This window comes from Lissotriton vulgaris, chromosome 7 (genome assembly GCF_964263255.1).
Source record: "Lissotriton vulgaris chromosome 7, aLisVul1.2, whole genome shotgun sequence".
Lineage (NCBI taxonomy): Eukaryota > Metazoa > Chordata > Amphibia > Caudata > Salamandridae > Lissotriton > Lissotriton vulgaris.
This window is the reverse complement of record NC_141695.1, coordinates 768,985,270-768,994,316: the sequence shown is the minus strand read 5'-3', so window position 1 is coordinate 768,994,316 and position 9,047 is coordinate 768,985,270. Positions and strand designations below refer to the sequence as shown.

At 51.4% G+C, this 9,047-nt stretch overlaps 1 pseudogene; it reads right to left on the bottom strand.

Annotated features, from left to right (window-relative positions):
• Nucleotides 1-4,356: 4,356 nt before the first annotated feature.
• LOC147702380 (sorting nexin-4 pseudogene) lies at nt 4,357-5,537 on the bottom strand (annotated as a pseudogene).
• Nucleotides 5,538-9,047: the final 3,510 nt, after the last annotated feature.

The following is a 9,047-nucleotide window of genomic DNA, read 5'->3' as shown; positions in this document are numbered from 1 at the left end:
TCTCTAATTGCGATTCCCAAAAAATCACAAAACAAAAATTACCTACATATGCCCCAATGTTATATACTATACTCACGTGATTTATTGAAAGTTAGAGTGTACCTGTTTTTTTAGTTGAGGTAGGCTTTTCTGAAATTACATCGGGAATAAGAAAGGTTCTGTGAGTTGTACATATCCATTATATTCCTCAAAGTTATTTTACAGTTAAGCAAGATTTAAATGCAATATTGCTTTGAAACACCCTACCTTTGAGCCGGTTTTAATTCCGTTACGCTTCCCACATTTCCTATTTGTAGGTAAATTCCCTGTTTTCTGAAAACACGACTAGTCTTATGTTCTTTGCGTTTAGCTTCTTAGATTTTGACTCTATATGACACATTAAAACCTCCATGCTTAGTTCCAACCGGAAGTTAATTAATGAAAATTTCAATAATATTGTGAACTTATGAGTTGCTAGAGGAACCTTTGCTTACTGGTAACCGATTTCATTTAGCATGGTCCAAGCGCGTGCACTCTGTTGGTTTACATGTGTAAACGGCATTGTGTCTCAAAAAAGACAGTTGATAGTGTTAATAGACAGAGGACTATCACAATGTTGGTTCTGCTGGTGAGTGGTTGGAAACTTGTAATGGTACTTATCAGGTGTTTGGAAATACCCAACATGTTATTCTCATATATTGTTATCCTGGCAGTAACTATCGGATGTCTACATGTTATCGGAACTGCCAAACTAGTATCAACATGGGAGGTTTGGGGGGCAGCCGAGCATCGCAAGGCAGATTGGGAGGGGAGGGAGCGAGTAGGGAGCAGTCATTTTGTGGCTTTGGGCAGCCCTGGGAATAGCCCAAAGGCAGCCCAATTTTGAAAAGTAGCCCACGGCTATTTAGTGAGGGTTAGCCCTTGCCCAGCCACCATTTTAGGTTCTGGTGACCTGGTGGCTGGGAGCGCTGTAGGATAGGTTTTTTGGCTGTTGTTGGTGGCGTTTTGGCGAGGTTTCTGGCTTTTTTTGGTGGCGGTTTGCGAGCGGTTAGGAATATGGCCAGCGAAGATGTACGAGTTTTGGAAGCCATCTGCCTGCTCAGTGAGGCAGGTCCGATGGATCTTCTGGTGGGCCCCCAGGGTGGAGCGTGCCCTGTGAGGTGCGCGTCCACACCGTGGGTGGGCTTAAGCCGCGGTGGGGGGGCAACGTCGGCGTCTCCCCGCCACCCGTGCAGGTAGATGCTGACCGCCCCGGTACATCGGGGGCAGTCATAGAAGGGCGCGACGCGGGCGTGATGCGCCGGTGCGATCCACGCGGGCCTCAGTGGGGGCCTCCGGGGGCCCGGGCGGGGTGGAATGGAAGCGGTATGGGGAAGGCGCGGGATGCGTCTCCCGCCCCGGGAGCTTGTTGTCTCTGGCCGCTCATCTGATTTCAGAGCGGCCGCGAAGGGGCGGGTGGGGCCCGGGGGAGCTGGCAGAGTGAGCGGGGGAAAGAGGACGAAGGAACGTGTGGTGGTGAGCACCCGGAGGGCAGAGAGCTCCTCCCCGCCTTGGGTTATTAATGAAAGAAGCCGCGCACGGGCGAGGCAGGTGGTCTGCGGGGTGCGGTGGGGGGGGGGGAATTGGAGGGGGCCTCCCAGGGACATAGGGGGATGGGGGGACGTGGGAGGAGGTCTCAGACCAGGGGAGGGCGGTGGGGGGCACAGGAGGTGCAGAGGGAGGGTGGAGTAGCGGAGGGAGCTGGGGGAGCGGGGGCTGGCAGGAAGAAGTTGGAGGGATGTCGCCTCTGCTGGTGGACTCTGACGGCAGCAAGAGGGACTGGGAGGGGCTAGATGTCTTCGACTCCGGGGCGGAATGGGCTAGGGAGGCACGGGGGTCTGGGTCCCCGTGGTGGGGGGGGGAAAGAGAGGGAAGGGGGGAGGGGTCAGGGGGGCATGAGGCGGAGGGGAGTGGGGTTTTGGGGGGTCTCTTCAGATGAGAGGGGGCAGGGGTTGGGGGACTGGCGTGGAGCAAGGATGAGGAGGATGGGGGAGGGGAGATGGACCCCAGAGTGGTCAGTAGGGCTGGGCGGCAGGTGTGCACGGGTGTTCTGGGGGCACGGGCGAGGCGCAGACTGAAGGGCCCAGCACACCAGACCTGCCGTTTCTCTTTCAGGAGGAGGTGCGCCGCGAGGTTCCGGACTTGGCAGGGCTAAGCACAGCCCATCGGCGCCAAGGTGAAGGGAGGGCTGAGCCTCCCGGGGCGTGCCGGGCACCGGCAGGGGATCCCGTCGCGACGGCAGAAGAATGCCTGTGGCAGGCTCGCCAACCCCTACACCCACAGGGCTACTACGGCTTGGAGAGCAACACCGGAAGAGGAGCGCCGCACTGGTTGTTTTTACTAGTTTAGGAAGGGTGCATGATTTTTTTGATGTTTTAGGAAGGGTGCAGTCGGCCCCGCCGGCCTGAAGGGGTTATGTGGCTAGTGAGATGCAGATAATTGAGGATGAGGATAGTTTGGAGGAAGGAGAACTGAGAGATGGTGAGGGTGGTGGGGGGGCCGAGTAATCGTGTTGGTAGTGTTTTTCAGGTGACACGTGGCCAGATGGAGAGGACGGCCCGAGCATCACGCTGAGAGGCGAGAACGGTGTCCCTGGATCGGAGAGGTGGAGAGCGGCGTGTGGCCTCCTTGGCTTCAGGTAAACGAGGGGCGGCGGCGTGCATGGTCTCAGTGGGGGTGTGGGGGGAGGTGGAGGAAGGGGGGACTGGCTGAGGAAGGGGAAGTATGTGTCGGACAAAGGGGTGGGCCCCGATGACGGGGTGGCGGGGCCCGGTGGGAAAGCGCCGGGGGACGACCACAAGGCGGGTGTGGGGCCCTTGGGGTCCGGGATGGATGGGACAAACGGCGGCATGGCAGGTGATGGTGCGACAGGGGAGGGGGCGGTGAAACCTGAGACCAGGGAACTGAAAATCAAGCGGCTGCCGTATATGGGGGTAACAAAGCCTTTAGGAGCGCATTTGATGCTGTCTACTAAGAAGCACATCTGGAAGGGGGAATATGTTGAGATATTAAAACTCTTACACCGGGAAGTGAGGGTGAAGGAGCAGCGTAGCTAGGGGGGGCGGTCTGCCCCAGGCGGCACTACTTTAAGGGCGGCGACCGTGCGGCACTGGCCTTTATACTTTATTTGGCCATGGGCTGAACTGCACCACTGACACTGTGCAGAAGTCATTATACGCAGCCGAGTGTTAGCAGGCTGTTTGATTAACTACTGAGGCGGCTGCGTTCATGCGACATGGCGTCAGGACTGCAAGAGTATGTTTCGCTATTGAGGGGGAGACAGGAAGTTAAGTTACTCCGGAGACAGGCGGGGCCCCAGTGCGAGCGGGCTGTAGTTATGAATTGTTTCTGTAGTTTAAGTGGCAGCCTCTCACTGCTCACACGGCTGCCTGTGCCAAATTGGTCACAGTGCCTAATTATGCTGCCCTGCGACTGGACCTGTTTGGAGAAGAGAGGTCACAGACTGTCATCAAAGAAAGGCCGCTGCGTGGCTCACTGAGGTATTAATAAATAGTTTTAAAACTAACAGCCTGACAAACACCGAGCCTGTAGCTCTGCTTACTGCTCTCCAGGCTCGTGGGTGATGCTGCGGTGGGTTAGGCTCCATTCAGATGTACCTTGATTGATTTATTTACAGATTTAATTTGGATTTTGAATACCATTTTTGACCTAATTTTACCCTCCAGCAATTTGCTTTTTCCTGAAGTATAACAATCTTTAAACTTCCACCTGCACTTCACATGGTTTGTTTCCACTCCTGGTCATTTTACCCAAGAAACTTATGAACAAAACCTTTTTACCACCAGTGTGCTTCCCGTTTTTTTTTTAATCCATTCTGGCTATTTTATTTTAAGAAGTGTATCAACTGCTGCTCCTAGCTTTTTGCACATGACTTTTTTTAACTGCTATTTTTAGAGGATTGTTTTTGGAATTGTATTTATTGTAAAGATTTTAAAAACAATAAACTTAATGTCTGACTAGGTTAACACTAATGGCGGAGATGAAAACTGTCAAAGCTTGACGTTTTGGGGGCAGCTCAGATAACACGATCACTTGTGCAGTGTCAACAGAAACAAACATAGTACTATATAAGAGTAGCGCTGCAAGAAGGCATATGGAACTGAAGGGTGGCACCATTATACCCCGAGGCATGAGCATCATGGGATCTAGCTAAATGGTAACCTATACAGTACAGGTTTTTGTGCCACTCTGCACTTTGCCAAAAGTATTTGCCTCACTGCAAATCTGGATGTATAAAGTTACTCTTCGTACAGAAGTGTGTGCACTTGTGCTACTGGTCTCTGGCACTTGGCTGAGTAGGAACTGGTCTTGGCACGGTCACATCTTGCTGCAACATTCCTTTGCATTGGTCCAAACTTGGATCCCTTTTTGCACATACTAATCTGCATCACAGCGGAACTTATGAGTGCTTCTTTCAAGTCATGATTCTTCTGCTTTCTGAAGCGATCAATATCTTCCCATGTATTCTTCACAAATTCCTTGCTCTCTGTGTTTTTAACCTGCAGTTGCTCTTCCCCTTCATCAATATGTTCTTCAAGTTGTTTTATTTTGGCTTGTCGCTGCTCAGGTGGTTCTTGTCTAAACAGTTTGCTGGTCATTCCCTTCAAGGAGAATGTCCTCACAGTCCCTGTTGCCAGTTCCTCGCACTGTTGTTTCTTGGACACCAGATCCATGGCTGCCATCTCCAAATCATACTGTATAAGTTCATGTTTCTGGCAGACATACCGAAGAGCTTCTGCATAAAACAGATACAACTGATCTGCATAATGCTCTTCTTCTTCTAAGATACCATCAATAGATGCTGCATATACGTCCATGTGATGGTGGGCGCTCTGCAGCCCGTCCCCCATCTCTTTCTCTATGGCACTCCATTCGCTGAACACTCTTCCATAATTGCCATGTACTTTATACACGCTATGCAAGCGGTCTGCAACTCTAGCGTGGATTTCCAGGAGGTGCGATATGACAGACTGCAGTTCATCGCTGTTACGGGTTCTTCACTCTAAACGTTGCATTGATGGCTTTTAATCTCGAATCTGCTTTAATTTGTACCCTGTCTCATTAACCGCTTCCTTCCATCCACTCTCCTTTGTTAAAAAGGAGTAAAAGATTTTGTCTTGGCACAGAATTGAGTGAGAGGCCACCCGCAGCAGGAAGTTTTCCAAACCAATACTTCGTCTTTCCACAAAGTCTGGATCCATGTTATCAGCTGATAGCTCATGCCAAACAAACTCGGCTCGTTTTTCTGGCAAAGGTGGCACCACAACACTAGGGTAGTAAACTAGCAAGTAATTCCGTAAAAGTTCAAGTTCGCTGTACCGCTTCCAAAGCGAGTTTGCGGGAGAATTCTGTCCTTCGTTTACAGGGTCCATGAACCTAGTCTCTACAAGGTATGTAGTGTGCGTTTCTTGCATATTATTGGTATTTCTCCCAGTTCGTTTTTCGGCTTCTGCCACGCTGATCTCAATTTTTTTCAGTAAACCATTTTCCTCTGTCATCCTGAGACGAAATTCTGGTTTCTCGCTCTGTGATGATGTGTGTGGTGAGGCAAGTTTCAATATGGCTCGTTCGTTGGCAGCAGTGGCAGCACAAGGTAGGGTGCAGGTAGACTCCCTAGGGCCGGACAGTCGCAGAGGATTTTGAGTTCTTCTGATTGATGGCCTCCAATCCATGCACGACCTCTCAGTGTTTGCGCTGCCAGAATTTGCACTCTCACTGGCACCAGGCAGAAGTGTTTTGAAGTCCTGCTGTACCCCCTGCTGTGTCACCAGCCCTGGCCCCCTAGGCAGAGATTCCCTCTGGGCGGGCTTTTGATGTAAATAAATAAATCATTCTTCACCTGCCCTGGCTCCTTGTGTGATGCGGGAATGGTGGGGTCCTTGTGTTCGTCCAGTCAGAAGCCAGAGCCTGTAACTTGTCAATTACCTGAAGTGGCAGCTACGACTGAGGTTTCTGCAGACTGTCAGTGCTGATAGAGTGATGTATGCGGTTGGAGGGGTGACGGACATATACCTATGAAATTTTATAGGCAGTACTTTAAATGGAAACATAGAGAAAGTGCTGCTACTTATTATCTACAGTACCAATTCGCTCCTCCGAAGTGCTGCTGCTCTCCCATTAAATGTATTACAGTAGTGCTGAGAAGTGCAGATGCTCTTTCTTTTAAATTAAAGTAGTGCAGGTACTCAGTACCAGACACCATCTGCTCAGTTAAAGCAATAGTTTACATGAAGAAGTTTGGATTTAATGATCACTCTGGTAAGGATTTTGTATCATGGAATGGTAATTTTACACAGGAGCGAGCGGTGTGAATTATCTGCGGTGCAAGCAGGTGTAAAGTGTAGGATGAGAGGAGATTCCACAAGTGTGAGAGTGTTTTTGAAGAAGTGATTTGAAGGAGTATGTGCATGGGAGAAAGCAGAAGAAGGGTGTTGTGTTGCTTTTGGCACCTGTTAAAGAGAACTGCACTTCAATTTTTGGTACTTTGCAGCAGTTTTAAGATAATCTTAAAGTTTCTCATTGCTCAAATGGGTGTAATTGTTGGTATCATTTTTTCCCTCGTCTTCATTACTTGATTTTGCTCGTGAGAAAGTGTCTCTCATAGTCGTTGAATGTCACTCATAATGACATAGGTAGGTAACATGCCTCAAGCTACTGTACATTTCTCAAGGACGAGCACAGGAAGGGATTTGTTTTTGCTTGTTTCGTCCTACGTAAGTTCTTTCACACCCAATTCCAGAGCTCAGCTTAGCAGCAGGCTGCCTGTGGAGAGAAGTTGTGAGCTTCACCTGACTATCAGCGGCGATAATATGTTTTTTTCAGACCTCTTTCAGGTGCTTGCCGTTCTTTTTCCCCAGCACCCGCCAGGGGGCGGCAATCTGAAGGATAGCCCCTGGTGCTACAAACTCTAGCTACGCCTCTGCGAAGGAGGGTTCCAAAGAGGAGTAGTATGAACTCCAGAAGAGGCCGAAGGTGCCTCTGACCATTGAAAATTGGATGGCAGCCTTTTTAATATTTGCCAGCGTATACTGCGAGAAGTTCCCGGAGCGGTCGTTGTCCATGTTTAAGTACATGGACGTCATTAGGAAGGCCCAGATTACGGGGGGAGGTTACGTGTGGGACCAGTATGATGAGGAGTTTAGGGTCCGTATGGCATGGGACGGTGCGGCGAAATGGGGGGAACTGGACTCAGATTTGTGGCAGCACATGATGGGGCTGGCTGGGTCGGGAAAGACCATCTTTACTGTGAGCCGCTGCCCATCATACACCAGCCCTTTCAGGGCCGCCCCACCCGAGGAGGGGTGGGGGCAGGGGCCAAGGCTCAGTCAAGTTTCACAGGATCCTGTTTGGATTACAATAAGGGGGAGTGCGCTAGGGAACACTGCCAGTTTCGGCATGAATGTTCGGGCTGTGGGAATTATGGACACCCCTTGGTTAGGTGTTAGGGAACCATGGGGCTGCAGCACGGGGGACAGCAGGGGCAGGCAGGGGTTGTGCGGTCAGGGAGCCACCAGCAATCTGGGGGTGGTAGAGGGGCTAAGGGGTCTGGGCCAAAGGGCTCGTACTCCAGTTAGGTTGGATCATTTGGTAGCGGCCCGGCAGGACTATCCGGAAAAGGGGGCTGCTGATTGGTTGCGGACCGGGATTCTGTAGTGGTTTTGGATGGGTTATGAGGAGCCACGGCTTCGCAGATGGGCTGACAATTTAAGGTCTGCCAAGGAGCAGACGGAGGTGGTGCAGGGCAAATTGGAGAAGGAAGTCAGTGAGGACTGCATGGCTGGACCCTTTGAAGACTGGCCGTTGATGGATTTGATTGTGTCCCCATTGGGGTAGTGCCAAAAAAGGAAGAGGGGCTCTTTGGCCTCATTCAACATTTGTCGTGGCTCTGTAAATGATTACATTGATGAGCGGGAGACCACGGTCTTATTCATCTGTTGACGTAGCCATGGCTTTCGTGGTGTCCGCAGGCGCAACAGCAAGAATGGCAAAGTGCGACATCAAGTCGGCTTTCCGGCTGCTTCCGGTCCACCCAGACGATTGGGCCTTACTTGGGATCCAGTTTAACGGCCGCTGGTACGTGGACAAAGCGTTGCCGATGGGCTGCTCGATGTCTTGCGCGCTGTTTGAGTGTTTCAATACGTTCCTTCAATGGTTGTTCACGGAACGGACGGGTCACCAAGGAGTAATGCACTACCTGGATGACATTTTCTTGGTCGCCGCCCCAGGCTCCATAGACTGCCAGGTTGCGCTGGACAGGTTTCAGGAGATCATGGGGGACTTGGGTGTGCCATTGGTACCAGAAAAGACAGTGGGGCCAGGGACGGTGCTGTTGTTTTTGGGCATAGAGCTGGACTCAGGGGCAATGGAGGCCCGTTTACCAGCAAAGAAGCAACAGCAAATGTTGGGGCTGCTGGAGGTCATGTTGGCACGACGCAAAGTTACAGTTATGGAAATACAGGTGCTGTAGGGTCACCTCAATTTTGCTTGTAGAGTGGTGCGAGTGGGGAGGACGTTCTGTAGGAGATTGGGCATGGCCTTAGCTGGGCGGAGGCCACTGCATCACCACGTGCAGCTTTCTACGGGCGTGCGCGAGGACCTGCAGCTGTGGGAGTTCTTTCTGCAGAATTTTAACGGGGCCCCCATGCAGAGGGGGATGACCTGGGCAGCAGGGAGCGAAGGATTTGGTCTGTACTGGCAGGGGCGGTGTGCGGAGAAGTGGCCCCGGAGTGGGCGGGGGTGGTAGGAGCATTGTGTTCCTGGAGCTTTTCCCTTTGGTGGTGGCGATCTCGCTTTGGGGGGAGTTGTTAGCCCACAGACGAGTGACATTTCATGTGGATAACATGGGGGTGGTGAATCTGCAGTCAGCCAGGAATGAACAGGTGCTGAAGCTGCGGTGAGTGTTTGTGTTGGGCTGCCTGCGCCATGAAATTGCTTTTCGCGCGGTGCACGTGCCTGGGATCAATAATGACATAGCAGATGCTTTGTCTCGTTCGCAGTGGGGGAGATTC